At 35.2% G+C, this 25,444-nt stretch overlaps 1 pseudogene; it reads left to right on the top strand.

Moving 5' to 3' along the window:
• Positions 1–22,243, top strand: part of LOC123596376 — a 59,451-nt pseudogene extending 37,208 nt beyond the window's left edge.
• The last annotated feature ends 3,201 nt before the right edge of the window (positions 22,244–25,444 follow it).

Genomic DNA, 25,444 nt, shown 5'->3' with positions numbered 1-25,444 from the left:
CAACATTAATAGTACTTAGCTCATAGCATTGTTGGAAGGATTAAATAAAATGTCATATGTAATAAGTATCATAATGTATATTATATGATTATTACAACATTAATATATAAGTAATAAGTAATATGAAGTAAGTGCACCATAGGTATTAGCTATTCCTATTCTCACTGTTACAACTGAGGTTCAAAAAGAAACATTAGGGCACCTGTGTGGATCAGTCGGTTAAGCATCCAGCTTCGGCTCAGATCATGATCTAGTGGTTCATGAGTTTGAGCCCCACGTCAGGCTCTGTGCTGACAGTTTGGAGCCTGAAGCCTGCTTCAGATTCTGTGTCTCCTTCTCTCTCTGCCCCTCCCCTGCTCACGCTCTGTCTCTTTCTCTGGAAAAAAATTAAAATGTTAAAAAAAATTTAAAAATAAAAAAAGACAAACATCTTGCACAAACTCAGTCAGTGACAGAGAATTCCAATCTTGCTTTTGTGAAAAGTTATGCTTAAATAAAATACAATTCTGTCTTGAAAAGTTTTGTAAATATTTTAACATTAAAACTATGCCTCGTGGCGCCTGGGTGGCTCAGTTGATTAAGTGTCCAACATCGGCTCAGGTCATGATCTTGCAGTTCATGAGTTCAAGCCCTGCCTCAGGCTCTGTGCCAACAGCTCAGAACCTGGATCCTGCCTTGGATTCTGTCTTCAGCTCTCTGTCTCTGCTCCTCTCCCCCTCGTGCTCTGTCTCTGTCTCTCAAAAATAAATAAACATGAAAAGAAAAGAAAGGAAAAAAGAAAAGAAAAGAAAAGAAAACTACGCCTTGCTCTCTGATCCCAGAGCACTTTCTGCACATATCTATCATGCCACTTTATGGAAGGTATTTTAGTTTTGCTTGGTTCTTTTGCAGACTTCTGAGCAATCTATGAATTCAGAGCTGAAGTGTGGAATGATCATCTTTGTGGTACCAGTGCCGGGGGCAGTGGATGTTAAGCAGTGGTTTTTAACAGATATTTGATAAATGAACACTAAGTGCAGCAAAGAGTGATAAATATACTATCAGGTTTGTAATTTTCAAACTCTTTAAATCATATTACTCAATTTTTATGCTTTATCACATGCAGTTACACTTGAGCGTATCGTTGGCAAATCATTGCCAAAATTTTTAATGATATTCAGTGGTAAAGTAGAAAAGGCATATTTCAAGTTGTACTTACTTTCTCTAATCTAACCATAACATTCCACTTAGCAAATGTTACCCAACTCTCAGAGTAACTCAGCTTTATCTCATTACTTGATCAAAGAAACATAGTGTCTAGTGTCCAATTAGCATATCTTTCCAATAGTTGAGATCTTGAATTCCTCAGTGTTGTGAAAATAATTTAACTAAGGCTGTGAGTCTCCTCAAGAAATAAAGAGATAAAAATAAACATGTAGATTCCTTTCTTTATAGGAAATGTCTTCAGTTAAGTAAAAATAGAACATTCATACAGCAGGTCTTATTAGCATTTTTCAAATATTCTCAAACTTGTTCTTCATGGCAGCTTTCTGTTTTATGTAAATTACAAAGGCATACACACGCATGCACGCACACACACACAGGACCCTCCCCCCCCCAAAAAAATTATGGAATTTGAAAGTACTAAAAATGGAAGAATGCTAATTCTTTGATTAATACAGGAAAACTTGGAGGAGTGAGGTGGTGACAATGTCAGTAAGGACAAGTTAATATGAAATGTTCAGGGCTGCATCTCAGTATTCCTATCACTACTGCAGAACATTTCTTTTTTGCAAGTACTCACCATGTCCACAAATGCAGGAAAGCTGTAATAGTGCTTAAGGGCTTTGCCATGCAAATCCATACCCAGGTGACCCTTACGTCTGTGAATCTACTTTCTTGGTTGAACAGTTGCACTTAGCCTACAATATCCCATTAACCAGAAAGATAATCAAAATGGAGCAGAATCAGTGATTAGAAAGTATAAATATAAGGAAGTAAATATACGAACGCATAAATATAAGCAGGCCCCATGACTAAGTGAAACACAGATTGACAGATTATTTTTATATAGCTATAAAAAAAACTTTTAAAAATCTATAAATCCAATTCTCAAGAGTCCCTATATTAAGCTCTAATTTCAGCATCAAAGTAGAATATTTTGTCCTAAATAACTGAGTGTCCAGGTACTGGAAGTATGAATATTGTTTTCACTGTTTCATTTGTTAGATGTGTATATATAGTGTATGTGTGTAACTGCATAATTAATTACATTGTGCCTGCTTAGTAGGGCTTATTGAAGATGGACTATTAAGGAATAAAGTCAAGGAAAAAATGAAAGACTTCTACTTTATTGGGTCAATCGTTTGGGATAAAAAATATGTTTTAGAAGGCAAACTTTCATCCTCCCCTAAGCATTTATAGCATAAGACTCTTGTTTTGGACTGCAGAAAACACAAGCTTACTTATTATGTGAACATGTAAACAACAATTTAACTAATAAAACCTACAAATGATTAAACCACAACATATTTAGAATGATTTTGTTTTCACGTTCTAGGATATATACATCTTATTATGCTAAATTGAGCATAAGCTCCTGTACAAATGTCAGCTCCTATAAAAATTAATGGGCTGTAAGAAAGCCCATTGCTTACTAAATATTAAAATGAATTGGGATGATCTGTGAATACACAGAATTCATCGTGTGTCTATAAATGTCTTAGTGTCTAATGTTAAATGGAATGAGAATCTCATAATGTAGATTTCTGATAAAGACTGTCTATAATCTAGTTTATTTTACTTTTCAGTTAGTAGTCAAATGGTAGGAAGAAAAAATACAGCTGAAAAATTGTAAATATGTAAAAAAATAATAGCAAGTTTTTCAGCTCACACTGGTCAATGGAAATCTCTCTCTCTCTGCCTCTCTCTGTCTCTCTGTCTCTCTCTCTGCCTCTCTCTGTCTCTCTGTCTCTCTGTCTCTCTCTCTCTCTCTCTCACACACACACACACACACACACACACTGACAAGTCATAAATCTTTTTTGCTATGTATGTACAGCAGGGGTTCTTAACTTGTAGTCCAAGACTGTGGGTAGAAATACAAATTATATATTTTGACTCAACTTCTAATTGAAGTTTAACATTTCTTTGAATTGTTAATTAGAGGAAACAAAACCAAACCATCCAACCAACCAAACAAAAAACCCCAGCAAACTATTAGCAGTACAGCAGAAAAGATAGATATTTTTATGTTACACAATAATAGTTGTTGCACCGAACAGCTTTACACTACTTTGAAATTATTATGGTGATTATAAGCCATTGCAATTATTATTTAATGCAATAATTTAAAAAGTACACACTGTTATTTTTAAATTTTTGATTATTGTATTTTAATATAATTTTTTCCCCATTGTAATCTTACCTACTTTATGTTATACATTTTATTTATTTTTTTTTTAATTTTTTTTTTCAACGTTTATTTATTTTGGGGACAGAGAGAGACAGAGCATGAACGGGGGAGGGGCAGAGAGAGAGGGAGACACAGAATCGGAAACAGGCTCCAGGCTCTGAGCCATCAGCCCAGAGCCTGACGCGGGGCTCGAACTCACGGACCGCGAGATCGTGACCTGGCTGAAGTCGGACGCTTAACCGACTGCACCACCCAGGCGCCCCTATGTTATACATTTTAAAACATTATTTTAAGAAGGAAACCAAGGACCTTACCAGACTGCAAAAGGGTGTATGCGTAGAAGATAGAAAATATAGCCATTCAATGCCTTAATCCCAAGAACCTGTGAATATGTTACCTCACATGGTAAAAGGGACTTTGAAGATATGATTAAATTAGGGATATTGAGATGGGGAGATTATTTTGGATTAATTATCTAAGTGAGCCCACTGTAATCACAGGATCCTAATAAAGGCAAGGCAAGGCAATGAAAGAAGTGGTGAGGGCAGCAGAGGTTGGAGTGATGAACTTGGCAAATGGGGCTAGGGATCATGAACCAAGGGATGCTTTTCAGGCAAAGGAAACTAATTCTCTGGAGTCTCAGAAGGAGTGCAGCCTTATGACACCTTGATTTTGGCTCAGTGAGACTCATTTTGGATTTCTGACCACAGCTGTAATGTAATAAATGTGTTGTTTTAAGTCACTATGTTTGTGGTAATTCATTACAGAAACGGTAGGAAGCCGATCCACCATGGCATCGAAAAATTCAGAACACCTGAGGATGGTGTTGATCACTTGTTCCACTAGTAATACCAATTTTCCTATGACCTAGAGGTGATTTCAGTGTTTTCATATAGGAACATGTGCTTGGTTAGATAGACTATTACTAAGAATAAGTGCTTTGTTTTCCTGGAAATATTTCAGTGCCACATCTTTAAGGTTTTAGCACATTTATCATGGCCCCACACCAAAAATAAAAGAGCAGACATATTTTCTGTTATTTGGGGAATAATAATCACTCTTCAAATCTCAATCTGAATATATTTAAGACCTTGTATTTACACAAATGACATTCTTTACCCAAAGTCAATTTATTTTTTTTACAGAAAGTAATTTTAAAGGCCTTGATAGTCATTTGAATATAATTATAGCAATTTTTTTCAGCTGGGAAAATTCCATGTTTATAGATGCCTTATTTGTGCTCACACAGAATTGCAATAATAACTTATCAAAGGCAAAGTCCATGACCTGAAACCCTGGTCACTCTTCAGAGTGCATTGACCAATACATATAAGGCTATATAATTAATATAAGCCTATAGACAACCACCGTGGAATGACATATTCCTTGCTGTCATCATCTCGATGTACACTTTATAAATAAATCCATATTGGTTGATAAAATTGCATATTATTTGTATTTTGAGATTATTTTTCATAAAATATACTGTTCTATCCACCTGCCAGTATTAAAAAATCACTTATCTCATAAAAGTAGCTTGAGAAAACAGCATAATTTTGATAATGAGAAGCTCCTTGTTTTATGAGCTAGTATAGCTCTCTGTTGAAGCCATTCAAAGGCAATTCAATCATTTATAAACATCATCTTCATAATGTTAAAGCTATTGTTGCTATTTAATTCATTTGAAATCACATTGTGATGATAACTGGTTCCTGACAACTACAGATTTTTTTATACAAAATATGGAAAGAGAATTATCCTTTAATGACACAGGTTAACCATATGTTATATAATTCAATAAATCACTTCAATAAATCACAGGCTTCAAGTTGGCCTAGTATTGTAAACCTTTTTGTATTCAAGGTAATGCAATAGACCCCAAGTTCATTGTATGAATTCTATTTAGATAAAAGCTTGTTAAATTATACTTCTGTTTTTTTTTAAGTCAGTGTGAGAGATCTGATGGCCTTGGGGAATGTTCTAGTTTCATAGCCAGATTTCTTAGTTAGCCCTTAGAGCTTGAATAAGAGCCTTAATGTCAATTATCGCTTTGATCTTCTGTGTCTAGGAATGCATTACTGCCCTTTATACAAAGTACAAAACTCTGCTAAAAAGGTCAAGCATGAAGCACATCAGTCTGAATCAGTGAGTATTGACTGTGAAAGTGATGTTAAAAATGAACCAATATGAACCCACACCTTCATTTTTACATATTAAGAAACAAAAATGCACAGAGATTAAGAGACTCTACAAATGACTGTAGTTAGCATAGGTGAAACTAAAAATCTGGGTTTTCTGCCTTCTGATCCCATGTTCATTCCATTAGATCACTCAGTTTATCTTCAAATCAATTCAGTCCAATATATTTGACTCGGTATAATCAAACACCATTATGTGTTAGGTATTTTGCTGAGTGATGGAGACAGAAGAATAAGAGAAATTATGCACTTTTACGGAGAAAGAAATATGTAGATAAATAGATGTATTCATTTGAGACTGATCAGTGCCTTAATAAAAACAGTGGGGGTCCAAAGAGGGAAGAAGTAAGCTCAATTTAGGAGTCAGCGAAAGCTTCACTGAAGAGTTAATTCCTTTACTGAGTTCAAAAGAAGGTCAGTTGTTTGTCAGACCAAATGGAAGAATATTATACCTATCAGAAAGAAAGAGAAAGAACATAAGTAAAGGCAAGAATGAGCACATTGTTTTCTGTGACCTTCCCTAGCCAGCACACTTCCAAAAGTAGAAATCACAGAGCGAAACCACGAACTTCTTGTATGCCAAGTAAAAGTGCCCTTCCCCTGGCCTCTGTGACTCAATTGGCAAGAATTAAGTGTGTGCCACAAAGTACCTCCTGCTCTGGAGTTAGGAGGCAGAGTCGCAGACACAGGTGTTCTAGGGAAGGCTGTCCCTCCCTTGGCCTGGATATTATGAGGGGATTGTTAGAGTATTTGGACTTGTGTTATGTGATTTGGGAAAGGCAGCAAGGAAGTATATTTTGCTCTGGATTAGGTGTTGTCAGAAAACGAGAACAATTCTATGATTATCTTAATTTTTATGTAGGAGGCAGGTGGAATGAAGTGGGACTAACGTTGTAATTAAAAAAAAATAGCAGTGGCTCGTGTAGCCTGCACAGATAGATGCTTGTGTGTTTTGTGATTTGCGCAGTGTCCTATTTTTCTGTGCTCAGAAATGACGAAGGAATACCATGGTTTTGCTCACACCATCCCAGTCATCCACAGTGACTTTGGCTGTTGTGGATGGTCTATGAAATCATTTATAGTGAGGAAGAAACAGCAAAGCCTTGCCGTAAATGCCAGGGCAGCAACCAGCTGAGAGCTCTCGGGATTGTTTCTTTGCTTTCTCCGTAGGCATCTTCATCAATTTTTTTTTCCTCCCTTAATGGGAATACTTCAATGTTTTACCACTAAGTATGATGTTTGCTCTAATTTTTCACAGATGCTTTTAACAAAGTTAAGAAAATTAATTTCTATTCTTACTAAGAATTTTTATTACAAAAGGGTGTGAAGCTAACCCATTATGGGACAATGACTGAATGATGAATAGAGATGCGAGACTATTATGAAGGCCTAGATGACTATTTCTAATTTGTCCGATTTCCTAGGTCTCCCTATCTTTGGGCTCTTTGCCCTCTAAAGTATCCCCTCCTTTGGCATTTTTATCGTATTTCTAAGATATAAATCATAACATTACTTTAAAGCTTATTCAGTAGCTCTCCATTACTTACATAATAAATTCTAACATCCTCTGCATAAAAATGCCTTCAAGGTATGATTGATCCCCTATTTATATCTCTAACTGTACTTCTTATAATTCTCTCAGTCATCTTTCAATTTATTTATACCAAAATACTCATTAATTAAACAAATATTTGATGGTCACTGATCAGTGCCAAGCAGGGTTCTAAATATTATGAAGACAGCAGTAAATAAATAAAATAAAATTATAAGCCTTCACAGACTCCACAACTCCGTAGCAGGAGAAGCTGAAAAACAACTCCTATCATATCTTTCCTTAAATTTTTTTAAAGCCAACGTGAAAAACTGATGAGTATTGAAGAATGACAATGGATATAGTCAGTTCAATCAGAAAGCCACACTCCAATTGCCGCTGCTATCTTTACTGGGGTATATCATCACAAATGACTTTTCTCTCAACTAAGAGAGAACTCTAGAAGCAATGTGCTCTTCCCTGGAAGGACTGGCAGTACCTTGTAGCATTTTACACCAGAACTATGCCAACTGTGACTCATTGCTGTCATTTAATAAACAGGAACTTGGATCATCTCATCATTCCACAGACGTCTTACTATATGCTGACATCATGCTAATTGAACTGGAAAAGGAGGAAGTGTAAATATTCCAGATGCTTTGGTGAGATACAGAAGATTAACATAAACCTCTGGAAAATACAGGGAGGGGTCTGTCACTTCATTCAAATATCTGGGGCAGAGGGCGGTAAAATGGTCTTCAACATGTCATGATTTCCCTTCTTAATGAAGTACATGTTTCTACATCTGGTAATCTTTCCTGAAAGACCACAATGCTTAGTATTTGGAAGCCGTGTATATCACATTTCTGAATGATCTAAAGGCTTATCTGTCAGCTTGCGGTGGAGCCGAGAAAGAAGAGAAGAGATTCTCCAGGAAATAGAGACTGAAGTTTAAGTAGCGTTTCCATTTTTGCCTCTATGATCCAGCAACATCAGTGATACTTAAATGTTCTATACATATGATCTATGGAGACTGTGGCTGCTTTGGTAGGAAAATTACAACAAAGCCTCAGAATTCTGGAGCAAATACAAGCCAGTTTTTGGAAAGCCATTCTCCTTTGAGATGCATTTCTTGGTTTGAACATCTGATCACTGGATACTGGGAGAAATTAGGAACTGAGAAACTCATTATGAGCTGAGCTTTATGAGGTCAATTAAAAATGTAGATTATACATTGTAGCATTCAACTTGAATATACTTATTTTGGGAATATCGCCTAAAAGCCAAAGGAAGTTACATAAACAAGATGCTCACACTTCTTCTGGTCCTGCTCTTTTCTCAACCCACTTCTAAACTTTCACGAAAAATTTCTATGACCAATTTTTATTGGAGAGGAAATAATTAGAGTATGATTTACAAGTAATTTTGCATGACATGCTGGCATTAACTGGAAGTGGACTACATTTATAGTGAAGGTATAGAAGATATGAAAAACACTATCAATAGATTTGAGCTGTTATTTATACAATGCTACACCCAACAATGATAGGAAATATATTCTTCTCAAGTACACATGCAACATTCATCTGGTTAGATCACATGGTAGGTTATTAAAAATATCTCAATAGGGGTACCTGGGTGCCTTAGTGGGTTGGGCAGCCAACTCTTGATTTCGGCTCAGGTCATGATCTCACAGTTTGTGAGTTCAAGCCCCACGTCAGCCCTCTCTCTCTCTTGCAAAATAAATAAATAAATAAACTTAAGAAAAAAATTAAATGGCTAAGACTAAATCTAGCATATAGTTCTCAACTGGAGGTGGTCTTGTCCCTGCAGGGACATTTGGCAAACATTTGCAAACATTTTTTTTTTTCACAACTGAGAGTACTTCCGGCATCTAATGGACAAATGCCAGGAAGCTGTTAAACATTCTACAGTGACAGACAGCATCCCACAACAAAGATTTTTCTGGTATAAAATATCAGTAATGTCAAGGTTGAGAAACCTGATCTGGCATAAAAGATCTCTACACCAAAATGCTACGAGACCCAACTGAGAGAAACTTAAAAAGACCTACATCAGTTGAAAGTTATAATAGTTCATGGATTGTTATGATGAGTATCCTCTCTAGGTTAATTTTTTGATTCAATATAATTCCCATTAAAACTTCATCAAGTATTTTGTAAAGAAAGAGACAAGTTTATTTTTAAAATGTTATAGAATCCTACCAGATCTAAAATAGCTAAAACAATCTTGAAAAAAAGAGAAAAAAAGCAGTCCTTACACCACCTGATTTCAAAACTCTAGTGTAGCACTGGCATACAAACAGACACGTGAACAGAATGGAGTCTAGAAATAGACCCACACATATACAATCAATTGGTTTGCAGCTAAGGTGCCAAGTTCACTCAGTGAACAAAGGAAAACCTTTTTATTTATTTATTTTTTGATGTTTATTTATTTATTTTGAGAGAGAGCAAGAAAGCACAAGTCAGGGAGGGGCAAAGAGAGAGGGAGATAGAGAATCCCAGGCAGGCTCCACACTCAGTGAGGAGGCTTGATCCCACAACCGCAAGATCATGACCAGAGCCAAAATCAAAAGTTGGATGCTCAAATGACTGAGCCACCCAGGCTCCCCCAAGGAAAGCCTTTTAAAAAGATGTTTCTATACTATAGCTAAAATCTACATGGAGAAAACAAAACAAAGCAGAAAAAAAGTTGTCTCCTATCTCACACCAAACACAAAAATAATTTTGATGGATCATGTGCCTAAGCACTAACCAAAAACTTAAAAATTAATTAAGTGAATTTCATAAAAATTTAAACTTTATGCTTCTCAAAGAAACACCACCAATAAAATGGATAAATAAGCCACAGACTGGGGAAAAATATTTATAACACATGTGACAAAGGATTTGCACCCATAATACATAAAAAAGCCTACAGATTAATAGTAAAATGACAAACATTGCAATTTTTTAAGTGAACCAAAGATTTGGACACGTTAACACAAGAGATGTACTAGTGTTCAGCAAACACACAAAAGAGCGCAAACTAAAACCATAAATGAGATACCATTTCACACCCAGGACAGTGGCTAAAATGAAGAGAACTAATCCCACTGCCTATTGGTAAAGATGGAGCAAATGGTAACGGCCTCTTGGACTTCCTTGGAGAGCTCTTCCCCTGCACTCTCGGGTCATGTGTTTCAGGGGGAGTGGAGCCAACCTGTAGACTTCACAGGTAGACAGAAGACTTGAGCCTGATCCAAGCTGACCAACTAAAGTTAGGAAAGTCAGAACTGGATCTTTTAATTCTTGAGAAAGCAATGCTGACTTTTGTATTGGCACCTGAACTGGTACACTGTAAACAGGGTACATTTGGTGGTCACTGTGATCATCACCGTAACAGAACCTTCATGAAAAGAAAGCTACCGCAGAGTTATCCAGAGCCAAGAGGTAGAAAGGTCATTTCGGCACTGAATCCAGCAATACATGAGCTTGCTCTAACCCTGGATTTGTCAGTTAGGAAAAACAATAATATTCCCCTTTACATCAAGCCAGTTTGAATCCTTTTTTTTTTTTTTTTTTTTTACTTGCAACTAAAAAAGTCTTGATTAGAACTGAAATAAACCACATTCAATTTTTTTCTTTTCCAGTAAACAAAACTAATCTAGAAGACATGTTAGGATCCATCTGTGTGCTATATTCTTTTTTATGCAAAACCTGGGGGGTATACATATTTTTCTGCTTTATAAGTAAAATATTTCAAAAAGTTTCTTCTAAAAATGTAGGAGATGTACTATAATATGCTATACCTATTTTAAGCTGACACTTTACTTGTGGGGAAGAAAATCAGTGGTTAAGATGAATGTGACCACTTGATTAGACTACAAAGAAACCAGCAGTGCCCCAAGAAATTAAAATCCATTATCTAAAGTGGTTGGGATAGAGAATAAACAGGAATATAGTGATGTGTATGACTTTCAAGCAGAAAAATCAAAGTATAACCAAGTTATTCTTGCTGCTGGTCGAATGAAACTGCTGGATTTAGAAAAATCTAATTCTATGAAAGTCTGAGAATACCTGCAGATGGCTGAGATAGAGAGTACTCAGAAATTTAAGAGGGAATGATCATCAAGGAAATATTTCTTAAAAGCCTGTAATGGTTGTATCTACCATCTATCACAAAGACATTAAAAAAACTATTTTTTGGACTTTTATTCATTTTTGAGAGCCAGAGAGAGACAGAGAGCAAGCAGGGGAGGAGCAGAGAGAGAGGGAGACACAGAATCCGAAGCAAGATCCAGGCTCTGAGCTGCCAGCACAGAGTAAGATGCAGGGCTTGAACTCACTTACCCGGAGATCATGACCTGAGCTGAAGTCAGATGCCTAACCTACTGAGCCACCCAGGCGTCCGTATCACAAAGACATTTCTAAAATGAGAATTATGTATGAGGTTCAACATCAAATTAGTCAACTATAGTACAAAATCCACAACTTTCAGAACTAAAATATAATGAATATATATAATCAATGGTGTTATTTTTGGAATAAATTTTCAAAGACAAAAAAACAAATTAGCCTGACATTTTAATATTAAAGCACAATAATAGTCTTCCGTTCATTGTATAATATTCTTCTTTTTTTTTTTTTTTAACCTTTATTTATTTTTGAGACAGAGAGAGACAGAGCATGAATGGGGGAGGGTCAGAGAGAGAGGGAGACACAGAATCCGAAACAGGCTCCAGGCTCTGAGCCGTCAGCACAGAGCCCAACACGGGGCTTGAACTCACGAACCGCGAGATCATGATCTGAGCCGAAGTCGGACGCTTAACCGACTGAGCCACCCAGGTGCCCCTGTATAATATTCTTCTAATAATTTCTTTTGTTTAGGTTCTAAGTCAGGCATACAGATCTAGCTCAGATAACAAGAAAAGCATCTTTCTTCTTTTTTTTTTTCTTATTAAGAAAAACATCTTTTTATTTATTTATTTATTTTAAATATTTATTTACTTTGAGAGAGATCTAGAGAGAGTGCAGGAGGGGCAGAGAGAGAGAGATGGAGAATTCCAAGCAGGCTCTGCACTGTCAGCAGTGTGAGATCATGACCTGAGCCAAAACCAAGAGTCGACACATAACCCTCTGAGCCACACAGGCACCCCAAGAAAAACATCTTTTAATAGATGTCAATAGCAAGTTGCATTTGTTAAAAGCTTATTATTATTAAGCACTATGCTGTTTTCTTTAAATGCATTATCATATTTAATCCTTACAATAACCCTGTGTTATAGATATCATTAAGGTCATTGCAAAAATGAGGAAACTAAGAATTACTTAAGTCAAATAAATATCTGTCATAAGTTATACAACATATGTAGATTTGGTTTGTCTCACTTCAGATTCCAAATATAAGTCAAAATAACAGAAAATTTCTTTGACATAAATTCAGGCACAATGAGTGAACTAAAAAATCTGCAAATTTAGGAACTACAGAAATAAAAATATACTGAATTAAAGAAAACTCAGTTCTCAACTTTCTGCTACTGGCTTTAACTCAGGTTTAACAGATCTCTCTCTTCAGGCATGTAATCTCCATACTAAAATCTTTAAAAACTCAACTGCTGATAATTTTTCTAATTCTGTTGGAAGAAACAAAGCTCAATTCCCTCTGTGAACATTTCTAAAAATCTAAATTATGGTCTGATATGAAAAAAAACCCCATCAAATTAGTACAGATAATCTTGGAGAAAGCTACAACCATAGATTTGGCAATAGATGTGGAGAAAGGTAGACCTTTTTCTTTTTTTATTCATTTCTGTTTATAACAAAGCCTTCAACGGGTATATTTCTGTTTTCTCCTATTTTACATTCACATTTTACACATCTGCTTAAAAAAAGTCAAAGAATGTGATAAACTAATGTAATGAGGATTTTAAAAATGAATTACTTCATTTCCTTTCAGCAGCTTAGACTATTATGTTTGCTTCCAGCACATGTGCGACTCATATTCCACCCCTGGATTCTCTTCCTCATCCATCTTCATGGCGCCTTCAGTTCCGAGGTGCTAACATAGGCAGCATGTGCATGCTGCCTAGTGCACAGCAGTAAACAGAGCCATCGTGTTGGAGAGCATCATCTTTGAATATTGCATTGGCACATGTTTCAGAAAAGAAGACACATTTTCCAGACATCGCACACTGTAGTTAATATGTGACTTTCTTCCCAATCTTTTCCTCCAGACACCAAAGTTCTGAGTTTAATTTGCTCATAAAAAACCATTCATTTCCTTAATACTCATCTTAATATCCATCATTATTTATTTGGACCACAAAATCTTATTACTTTAGTTGAAATTTTCCCAAATATAAATTATATGAATATGAATAGAATTTGGGGGGGCACAATTACTTACAAATAGTTATTCATGGCATTGTAAAATATTTCAAATCATAGAAAGCAAGGGAATTTTCTTTTTTTATTTTATTTTATTTTTTAATTTTAATTATTATTTTTTTAAGAAACAAATGGACACATTTTATTGTATTATTATATTCAATAATAGTTATTTTTTTCCTATGTGCCCAGTGCTGCTGATGTTTTTACTGTTGTATTCACTGTACATTTTTTGACTCCAAAAAATTTAAAAATTATTTTAATGTTTAATATTTCCAATATACAAAGAATTCTCAATAAAACAAATTGAAGGAAATGAGAAGCAAAAGATATAAACAGACAATTCACAGAAGAGGAAATTCAAACATCAACAGGCATATAAAATGATCTTCGATGTCTCTACTATTAAGGACAACACAAAATAAAACCATAATTGAGATGTTATTTTTAACGCATCAGATTGGCAAAATTTAAAAGAGTGAAAACATTCCCTGCTGACAGTGTTTCAGAAAAACAAGAGGGCAACTTACTAAAATTGTTTTGGAAAGAAATCTGTCAATAACTGTTGCTATAAAAAGACATACACCCTTTGACTCGAAAGTCCCATTATTCTTCTAATCTCACCTCCAGAAATAAATAAAAGAATACCTTCATATAAAAAATAAGCTGCTTTTTGTAGCATGGTAGCACCAGAATGTCTATCAGCTGGAGAATGCTGAATAAATTATGTTATACCCGTGCCCTGAAGCTGTAAAAAGTGTATCTATATCCACTGACCTGAGGAGATATTCAAGTGTACTATAACTAAAAAAAAACAAACAAAACAAAGTTTGAGTGTAGCAGGTAAAAAATGGTTCCATTTTAAACAAAACAAAATTTAAAAATTTACATGTGTTACATATCCAAATAAAAAAAATCCTGGGAAAGCCCATTTGAGCAACAAGGGGCTGAACAAAATGGAATTATATGTTTACACACACACACACACACACACACACACACACACACACACACACGGGGGCTGTTAAACTTGGTTTACATAGGGGATAAGATCAGAGATGGGTTGAGAAGTATGAGATCATTTTTTTACTGATAAAAGTCTGCATCATTTTTCTCATTAAAATAAGTTTGCATTATCTGTTGTAATTTTAAAATCTAAAATAGAAAGACTTTTAAAAAATGATGCTGTAGTGATGATCTAAGGCCAATTTCAATGTTGAAGAAATCCCAGCAAGATCTGAAGCCAGTGTGGGGAGCAAAATTTTGTGTCTATGGAGTGGGTCACACACATAGCTCCAGGGGCCTTGCAGTTCTGCTCTGTCGATGGCCACTGGCAAGCATTCAGATTTGAAAATGCTGCATCAGCTCACATCCAGCTGAATTCAGTAAGAGGCCTCCTCCCTGAAGAAGAGAGTTTTGATATGCTTAGAGGGGAACTGAAGCACTGGAAAGAGAAAATTGAGCAAAGTTGTGGAGAGGTGAGTCAGGAGATGATGCCATCAAACCCTTCCTGAGAGGAAAGTCTAAAAAGGGGAGGGACAGAACTTATTCATGAATGCAAGTCAAGAAGTTTAGAAATCTTCAATCTTTATCCTTCACCAAGAACAGCTGGTGATGACACCGTTTTGCTGGACACCATTCTGAGGGCCTTATCCATTTAACTCATTTAATTCTCCAACAAACAGAGGAAGTTGGTCCTACTGTTATCGGCAATGTAGCTGAAAGAGAAGTTAATAGTCTATAGTCTTACAGCAAGTAAGTGGCAGAGTGGAATTTGAACCCAGATAGATAGTCTAGCTACTTAAGATCTCTCTACAAATTCTACTTCCTAGAATATGTCAAATTACTTGATACCTTCAAGTCTGAAAGGTTTTCCCTTTGTATGTAATATTCTTTTCTGCTCATCCAATATTAGCATTTCCTTTCCCAGTCTCTTCACTGCCTAAGACCCAACAGCTGCCATTTTTCATAATACTTACAGCAATGCTATAAGAACATGTTATGATACTAAATGACATGAAACTGCCAATATTCGAACAATTTGGACCTACAAAAGTGGCAGTCTCATATGTTTCAATGTAATATGTGCCTGTGTTTGTGAATATTATAGATATATATTTCCCCGTGAAGAGGAAACTCCCTTGGTGTCCCAACACTTTTTAAAAATTTGTTTCTCCAAAGTCTATCAGAGTATCTTCTCCATAGTCTATATTCAGCAAAGAGAATATTGACATAAATGCTGATAAAGAGAAATTCTGAAGTAGAAAGGGAGATACAGAAATAGAAAGGAGATGATAAAGCAAAAGACTCTGAGGGCATGAGAATTGAGGGTGCAGAAATCAGTGTATCATTTGGCCAAATTCTTAAGAAGAGGCATCAACATTGTTCATAAAATATATCTTTCTATTGTACCTTTAGGGTCAAAGACACTCTCAAGTCTATTGATTAATTGATGTATTTCCTGTTTCAATGTTGAAGGACACAAAAGCAAAAGAAGCAGAAATTCTAAATGAGTGGGAAATATAAAATCTAATTGAGTTAATTCTTTAAAAATGGGAAATGACGTGAATCAGTCTTATGAATGCTTGGAAAGTGCACTTAAGATCAAAGAGACAATAGTGAAAGGAAAGCTTTCAGTGGAAAATTTTCAGGATGAAGACAGTACTCAATGCAGTGTTCTCTCTTCCACTGAATACATGGATGGTACAGTAATAGTCTTTACAAATATTGAATGTGGCTAAACTAAATAGAAGTTTTTAAGATAAAGGTGAATGTAAACCAGCACCAGTATCTATAATCCATTTCTTTTATGAGGGAAGAAATGAATTTTTAAGACACACTAGTAAGGGCAAAACTGGAAAGGGTTAGAATGAGGATGTCTGATGTGGGCATAGGTGACATTTTAGTTCTCAGAATTGTGATTTGTAAATTCTCTAGTTCGTGAACAAATCCATACAGTATGTCACAGCCTTTGAGTGGATAACGGGGCCTCTTAGATACCTGAGATGAATACTACCTCCTATCTTCTGCTTTCTTCTTTAAATTCAAATATCATTACCACTTCTCTCTTTACTACCTCAAAGCTTCTATGAAGTTCATCCTTTCTTTCTTCTTAATTCAAAGCCACTGTTTCCTTCAGTGCTCTGGACTTACTATATTTCTGCCTTCATCTTTAAAAAGTCGTAGCACTATTTCTCCATTGATTTCCAAGCCTGATCCATGACCTCTGTCTCCCCTAATCTTAAAAACTTGCTGGGCCCTGGGTGGCGCAGTCAGTTAAAGGTGTTTGGCTCAGGTGATGATCTTGCCATTGGTGAGTTCAGGCCCCACGTCGGGCTCTGTGCTGACAGCTTGGAGCCTGGAAACTGCTTCGGATTCTGTGTCTCCCTCTCTCTGCCCCTCCCCTGCTTATGCTGTCTCTCTCTCTCTTTCAAAAATAAATAAATGTATTTTTTTTTAAAAACTCATAAAATTGTTATCTTTTTAAACACTGTACCATTAGTGGTAAAAATTCTCAAAAGTCTTGTCTTATCTCACTGGCTTAATTTTCTCACCAGTAACTCCATCCTTACCTACTGTAATTGGCTTCCACCTTCCTCTCATTATTCAGTGCATCTGTTCTCTTGAAGATTTCAGAAAAAAAGAAAAAATAGTTAATGGGGTAAGGTCTCAGACATCATGAGAAGTTATGTGAGCACAGAAACAAGGTTACAAGAAAGTCTTGAAAAGGGGAAGCAATGTCAAAAATGGGAAAATGCCTAGAGAGCAGAATGCAGAGAAAGGCTTGGTAAAGCCATGTCCAGGAAAGAGTATTGCTAGTCAACCTAAAGTGACACTATATTGGGAAACAGTACTGTAGAAGGATCTGACTTTTGTGAGACCCAGCAAACGAAAACCTGGAGAGTCTGTCTTGACTGGGAATTCATGAACTACTTTCATGAACTACAAAGAGAAGTCATTATCACAATAACTAAAAGTGTCTGCATATAGGTCATGTGTTTACTGTATAATTTCAGATATTTTGGTTGTGGTGAGCGTAGATGAAAGTAGAAAAGAGAGAGAAGGATAAGAGCGACATGCAACCTGGAAGAGAGATAATAGTCTGAAGTTTCCATGTGTTTAAGAAGCCTCTGATATTTGTTATCCTGAGGCTAGGAATCCAAGTCCAGAAAACTCTTTGCTAGCTTTCACCATGTACCTAAAAACTGGGATGACTTCTTCCTTTCTCAAAGACTCTCAAAGACTTATTAAGTTTCCTTAACTTCCTTACCACCTATATCAGACCAGTTTTCCTGGGAGGACTTTGTAGGTTTTGGCCCACAGGTGGATCAGTATTTGTTACCTGAAATGGCTTATCACAACTGATTTAATAACTACCATTCTCAAGTAAGAAGCCCCAGGGTAAAATTTTGGTTGCATAAAGTAACCAATTATATAACTTGGTAAGAAGGAGGACAGCTTCTTATGAGATAATCACCACAAGATAACCTCGCCATGAAAAATACAGAAATTTAGTAAGAGTTGTTCAATTCTGGGGGTGGGGTGGGGGTGTGGGGAAGGGCCACAGGAATCAGATATTATTTTTAAATGTTTCACTTTCATTTACAAAAGTAGGATATATAAAATTGTTGTTTAGATAGTGTAAGGAATAGCCTCCTTATAGATCCAGAAAAATAGAGTGTAAAAACAAAATAAAAAATATTCCCAACAGATAACCACAATAAATTCTCCTTCATCAGTTCATTCAGTTGTTAACCATTTCCTGCTGGAGCTTGGGTTAGTAGTCACATTGGGCCACTTCTCAACTAAAACTTAGGAGTTTCCTCAGATATCCTGATGCAGTCCACTGATAAGGTCTGAAAGTTGTCTAAATGATGTCTGTTCAGAAGCCTGTCCTCAGAATCTATTCTCTGAAATGTCAATATTAGTATTAGTCCAAGTTTTTAAGTTTCCTAAAGATCTTGGAAATTATCTTCAAGCTGACATACCACAAAACATGATTAGTCTTGAAACAAGGCTTACCACAATCATGATTCAATTAAGATAATAAAATTTAGTTTTTGATAATGGCAAACATTATGTAAGAGTAAAGGTAGCCTATTTGATCAGTAAACCTATTTAAGTTTAGAAAAAAACAAACTCAAATAGAACAAAATAGAACCTTTTTTACATTTAACATTGATGAATCAGAAGATGCAAGCCTTTTTTTAATTAAAATTATTAAACTGGTCCTGTTGGCTACAGAATTATCTTAATTATAGAAGCCTGGAATCTTAAAACATTTTTGAGTTAGTATTTGTAAGAAAGTAAATGTTAACATTTATTCCAACCTTGGGCTAGAAAAAGATGACCTTTGTGGGCTGAATTTATTCCTCACACAAACAGTTTATTATGTCTACATAGTACAAATGGGCTACCATTAACTAAAGACCAGGGGTCTTGAAATTTTTTCTTTACTTATTCCCAGAAAATTTAAGGTGACATCAAAAATTTTTTGTTATTAATTTAAAGATGTAATGTCTGTCATATTATTAACATTGCCTTTTAAAATTGTTATATCACATTTTTAATATATCTGATGGAATTAGAATGACATATCAAATCTGAAAGGGATAAATGAATTCTAACTACATGCAGTGAGTTCTCTAGAGTTCAGGGCACCATGCCCTAGATTGTCCTAGATTGCAATAGTGGGAATATTTTGCCCTGGACCTGCATTTAATAAGTTCTGCTATTAAGAGAGCAGTTTTTTTTTTAAATCTAATTTGTGGAAATTGGCATCAAAAATAAAACAAGGTATTGGACCAAAAGTAAAATGGAAGGTACAACAGGTATATTAATTATTATATTGTCTTTTAAATGCACTATTTATACAGTAGACTACACAATAAACTAAAATTAGGTTCCTCTAAATCTAGTAAATTCATGGTAGCAGTATATACCATCAGAGATAGTCAAGACAATCAAAGATAAAAAAAGAGAAACAGCTTATCAGTAACAACAAGCAGGAGTTTCACACCAATGAAATAATACATATGGCTGTGCATTATCCAGGAATCTGGTCACATGTAAAGGAAAACGTGTTTCTTATGCATCTAAGCAAATAGCACAAAAAATTAAACAATCTATTGGTCTATCAGAAATAAACATGGAACTTAACTTCCTCTACCTTGAAATCATACAAAGTATAATTTCATACAATAGACACAAATGAATGATAATCTTTACTTTCTTTTTTATCAGGAGGCTGAAAATGCCTTTCATCAATCTTAAATATTCCATTTCCAAAATCCAAAGTTGAATAAGGCAGAGAGATATGTCAGGGCTTGTGAACTGGATGAAATAAAATGCTGCCATCTTCAATATTTCTTACTATTGTTCTTTGCTTTGCTCTCCCGAAACTTTAAGCAACAATGCTTTGACAATAGTTGAAAGATAGGAGGAAAGACCTTGTTAAACCAAAATGTCATCATTGCCACCACGCCAAACCACAATATATCTTGAATTCAGAACATACTCATATGGGTTAAAGTAACTTTCTAATTGGCTTTAACTTTACCAAAATTAGCAGCAAGGCAAGGAAAGATGTAATGATTTATTGCTGGTTCATGGTGGCTGCATTAAAGAAGGCTTTGCCAGAATCGATATTTTGAAATGTTCCTTTGTTTGGCATTCTGGAAGATTTCACAACTGGTGATGAATGATAACAGTAGGCTGGATGAAAGGTATGACTTTCTTTGAAAAGTGGTAACAGGGGGAATTATGAAAGAAGATATTGGGGGAAAAAATCACAGGGGTGTTCTCAGGCAGATCAATGTTAGGAACAAAAACGTGGATTTAAGAATTTGGAAATAGATTCACTTAAAATATTCCATGCTTACATGCCACTTGGAAAGTCTTCAAGCCCCACCCTCTGCAAGGTCCATCTACCTTAGTTTGAAGACTGTGAACATAACTTGCTAAAATTATTATGCTGAGATCTCTTTAGGTTAACTTCCTAAAGGACTTTAATAATGGAATATTTTTAAATGAAATATTAAAAGGGAATATAATCCAGATGTAATTGCATCAACAGATAATTAAATTTTTGTGGAAATTGACCATCTATTTCTAAAATTTATATGGAAATCCAAAGGACCAAGAATAGCCAAGGCAATATTGAAAACAGAAAGTGAAGGAAATGGAGGACTTAAACTATTAAATATTAGGACTTATGAAAAAGCAATGATAATTAAGGCAACAAAGCATGGGCATAAGGATAAACAAATAGACCAATGGGACAGAAGCAAACCCATGCATGTATAGTCACCTGATATATGAAAAAGATAACACTCCAGTGCAGTGAGGGAAGGATGTTTTGAGGTTTTATTTTTTTCATGGTGCTGTACGACTGTGTCAAAAATTGTATCTTGACCCCCACCTTCACACCACATACAATAATCATTTCAAGATGAATTATAGATCTGTATGTGAAAGATAAAAATATGAAGTCTGCAAAAGAAAACATGGAGAATATCTTCAGTAGTCTTGGGTAGGGCAAAGATTTTTTAAACATAACACAAAAAGTGCTAACTAGAGAGGGAAAACCAATGATAAATAGGACTACATTCTGTTCATCAAAAAAAAAGTCTTGATGGCGTGAAATTGCAGTTCAAAGAATGAGAGAAGATATTTGAATACATCTACCCAATAAATGTGGTATACAAAATATTTAAAGTACCCATAAAAGTCAGCAATATAAAAGCAAACAACCTACAGGCAAAGAATTTGAACAAGCCCTTTCAGGTGACCAATAAACATATGAAGATGCTCAACCTCATTAGTCAGTCGGGAGGTACAAATTAAAACCAGGATGCAATACCACTTAAACAATAAAATCCAATTAGACTAAAATAAAAAATATGAACAAAGCCAAACCTTGATGAAAACAGTGCACAACTTGAACTTTCATATTCTGATGTGAGAGTTTAAATTAGTATAATTATTATGGAGAGGGTTGAAAGATTTAGCAAATAAAAAGATAGAATACTGTTTATGGAAAAATATTTGTCAGTACATGTTAAAGGTGAACCTGTGTACAGCCAAATGACAAAGGAATTACCCCTGATTTACATAACCAATAAAAATAACTTCACATGAATCCTTTTCTAGGACCATCTCAAAATGAATGGAGCTTTGGCACTTCTGGTATGATGTCACATTTACATTTTTATCGCAGCACATGTGAACAAAATGCGATAGACCACCATGGAGCAGAAATCGTGAGCCTTTGTCTGCTGTCACCAGTGAAAGAATATTTTTTCTCAGTCCTGATCTAGACTTCTGTGGACTGCAGGGTGCTTCTTCTCCCCATGGTCCAATTATGGTTAGAGTTGATGAAATTGCCCAGTGAGGGAACACATGTTTGGGCATTTTTCAACAAAGTTTTGGACTTATCTGCTGTGCTTTTGTGGAGAATACTTAGAAAATTAAATTTATTGACCTCAGAATTATTGGAGAAGGTTCCCTTGCTCTGAAAACTGGCTTGCTAATAATACCGGCTATTATTTTTGAAACTAGTGATCTAGAGGCCTTTTATAATGTAATTATTTTATGTGGTACTAACGAAGTATGACTTAATGTAAGGCAGGCATTGCATAGTGGAAACGGAGATTACGCTTTGTGTGGTGTAAACGAGGCATTATTGAACAAAAGAGAACTGAGTTTACCTAACCCTCTAAAGCATTAAGCGCTGTATGTCTAAAAAAGACCGTATACAGAAACTCTACATCAGTAATTCTAAGGATTGACATATTCTAGTTGAAATAGCTTTCTTGACGATAGGCTAACATATAATGTGAATATTTGCTTCTTTCTCCCTGAGTTGTAGCAAATGTTCTCTGAGTGCTTGATGCAGTTCATCAAATAAATCCCACTGTAGATGGTATAATTAATGGTGTGCCTTAGACACCAGGTAATATTTTCATTTTACTTAATGAATATTCTAATATCTGTACTTTTCATGTGGGAAAGGATTAATAATGTTCAAGGTTTTTTCAAGTTTCTCATTTAATCTAAACCTGGATAATTTCATAAATGCATCTCATGACAGTATTGCTAAAAAAAAAAGTACACACTTTAGAGATGTTTAATGTAAACTCAAAGTTCTCATTTTAGGAAACTTGAATAACATTCTTATGCAAAAAAAAAATGTCCAATAATTTAGCAAGTGGAGAAACCTTTACTTTGCCTTTTTAAAATTTGAGGAACATTTGTGGTGCCTGGGTGGCTCAGTTGGTTGAGCGGCCGACTTCGGCTCAGGTCACAATCTCACAGTTTGTGAGTTTGAGCCCCTCATCCGTCTCTGTACACAGCTCGAATCTGGAGCCTGTTTGGGATTCTGTGTCTCCTTCTCTCTCTGCTCATCCCTTACTAGTACTCTGTCTCTCTTTCTCTCAAAAATAAATAAAATCATTTAAAATTTGTTTTTAAATTAAAAAAATAAATTTGAGGAACAGTTTTCAAAGTTATCTACTATAGTCCAAGCAAAATATCTTATCATCTACATCTTCTGAGTGATTTTGGGCAATGATAAATGTTGTCCTCAAAACAGACCTTATTCTTACCAAAGGCAACAGTTTTATGGGGCATTTATTTTAATACCGTATAAAGGAAACATTGAAATGTTTTAAAAGGTTTGCTCATTTCCTGATTTTTAAATGGATTACTGCTTTTGATTGATCTTGGAAGAGGAGAGAAAGAAAGGAAGAAAGAAATCACAAATTTATAATGTGGGCATACTTACATACTATATATACTCTCACATCATAAATTTAAATTATTAGAATGTTTCACCTCAAAATTGTTTTACTAGGTTTTAGTTACAAAGTTAAGTTGCAGATTAATGACATAGTTGCTTTAAAATTTAAATTCCTCATCATCTGACAGTCATTTGAGTTCACAAACTGTCATTTGGAAAAAAATTCAACAGGGAATTGTTGTGATGATATATTATATGTCTTAATTTTTAAAATTTTTAATTTTAGAGAGAGTGTGCACAAGCAGTGGGGAGGGAGGGAGGTGGAGAGAATCTCAAGCAGGCTTCCCGCTCAGCATGGATCCCGATGTGGGGCTCCATCCCACAATCCTGAGATCATGATCTAAGCCAAAACCAAGAGTCAGACGCTTGACCAACTGAGCCACTCAGGTGCCTCTGTGCATGTTAATTTTTTACCTTTAACTTTGCTGGTGATCATCTAGGGGTGACTGATAAGAATTTTGGAAGCAGGAGGAAAAAATTCATCTTTTTTTGTTTTTTTAATGTCATGCCTCTTGTGAGGAGTACAAATTGATATGTCTTAAAGTAAGAATTTAATAAGGAGGGAAATCCCTTTTGTCTCCTAAAAGAATAGTGTAGTGTATTGTTTAGACTTAAAGGCAGGTTAACTTTTATTTCTTTAAGTATGAGGTATCATTATAACATGCAATTGATAAATGTCCTAAGGTAAAAGTTAAAAACTAAAATAAATAAATACATTCATGTATTTACCAAAACACTGTATAATAATGTTCATAGCAGCGCTACTTTATAGCCTTAAACTAAAAACAAACCCAATGTTTGTCAATAATTTAAAGATATAAATATCCTGTGGTATATCCATGATTTATAATACTGTCCAGCAGAGAAATTGAATGAATGTCAAGTACAATTAACAATATGGAAAATTCCATAAGCACAATGTTCAGGAAATGAAACCAGATATAAAATAGTGCACCCTGTAATATAACATTTACATAAAGTTCAAAAACAGGTAAAAGTAATCTGTGGAGCTAGAAGTTAAAATAGTGGTTCCTCTGAAGAGAAAGAAGAAATAACACATGGGCGGGGGCAAGAACGTGGCTTCTGTAATGCTGCTATAATTCTTCACTCAGTGTGAGCTAGAAGAATGTTTCCACTTTGTGGAAATTCACTGAACTGTGCATCTATGATTTGTGCACTTTTTTGATTGGATAATATACATCAAAACAGTTTGTTAATTTTTTAAATAAAAATGTATATGGAAGGATTTAAAGTACCTTAATATCTTGGGTTGCAAATAACTTGTTCTATGAGTATACCTCAAGATGAGCAAACATTTTTAATAAATTTGAATTTGATAAATGAGCAATGTTTTGCAATACAAGTAGTACATGTCGTTGAATGTCCCATGATTACAACTGAGCCAATGGTTGTTCTCTTTCCCTCTCTCCCATGCTACAGGAGTCTGGGTGATCATCAATGCAATGCTACATTTCCGTGAAATTCTCAAAAGGAGGCAAAAGCAAGTGTCATTGGAAAGGTTCCTTGTTAGAGTTTCATGAAAAGAAAAAGATTCCATTGAGCTGGTAGATAGCAGTGATTAGTGATAGCAAAAGTCCTCCTACACAATAACCCTCCTCCTCTTCTTGGCTCCCTCGTACCAGCCACAAAGGTTTTCAAAGGTAAGTGCAGGTTAATTTGTTTATTTTTCTTTATATTTTATATTTTCTGTATTATTTTGTATTAAATTACAGTATTATAATCATTTTTATATGAATCTTTTTGGGTTGTGGAATGAATCATCTGAGTTTCCATTATTTCTTATGGGGAAATTCACTTTGACACACAAGTGCTTTGGATTACAAGCATGTTTCTGGAATGAATTATGCACCTAATCCAAGGTTTTACTGTATATGAAAACAATACCATTTATGTGTGAGTGGGTTGGTGTAAACAGAAGTTAAAGTGTTCTAACATCCTTGCATTGTCTAGAGAGAGTGAAACTACCAGTTAACCAAATGCCCCTATTTTCAAATGACTTGTACAGCTGGTTGAGTTAGGTGGCTCTTAATGTAATTAATGTCTATTATTTATTTGGCCTCAATCTCTTACCTAAAGAGTAGATGCTATCAGAATAGTTCAGGGAATGGT

Source organism: Leopardus geoffroyi, chromosome B1 (genome assembly GCF_018350155.1).
Source record: "Leopardus geoffroyi isolate Oge1 chromosome B1, O.geoffroyi_Oge1_pat1.0, whole genome shotgun sequence".
In the NCBI taxonomy this organism is placed as follows: domain Eukaryota; kingdom Metazoa; phylum Chordata; class Mammalia; order Carnivora; family Felidae; genus Leopardus; species Leopardus geoffroyi.
Note: the sequence above shows the minus strand (reverse complement) of the source record. Positions and strands in the feature narration are given on the sequence as shown.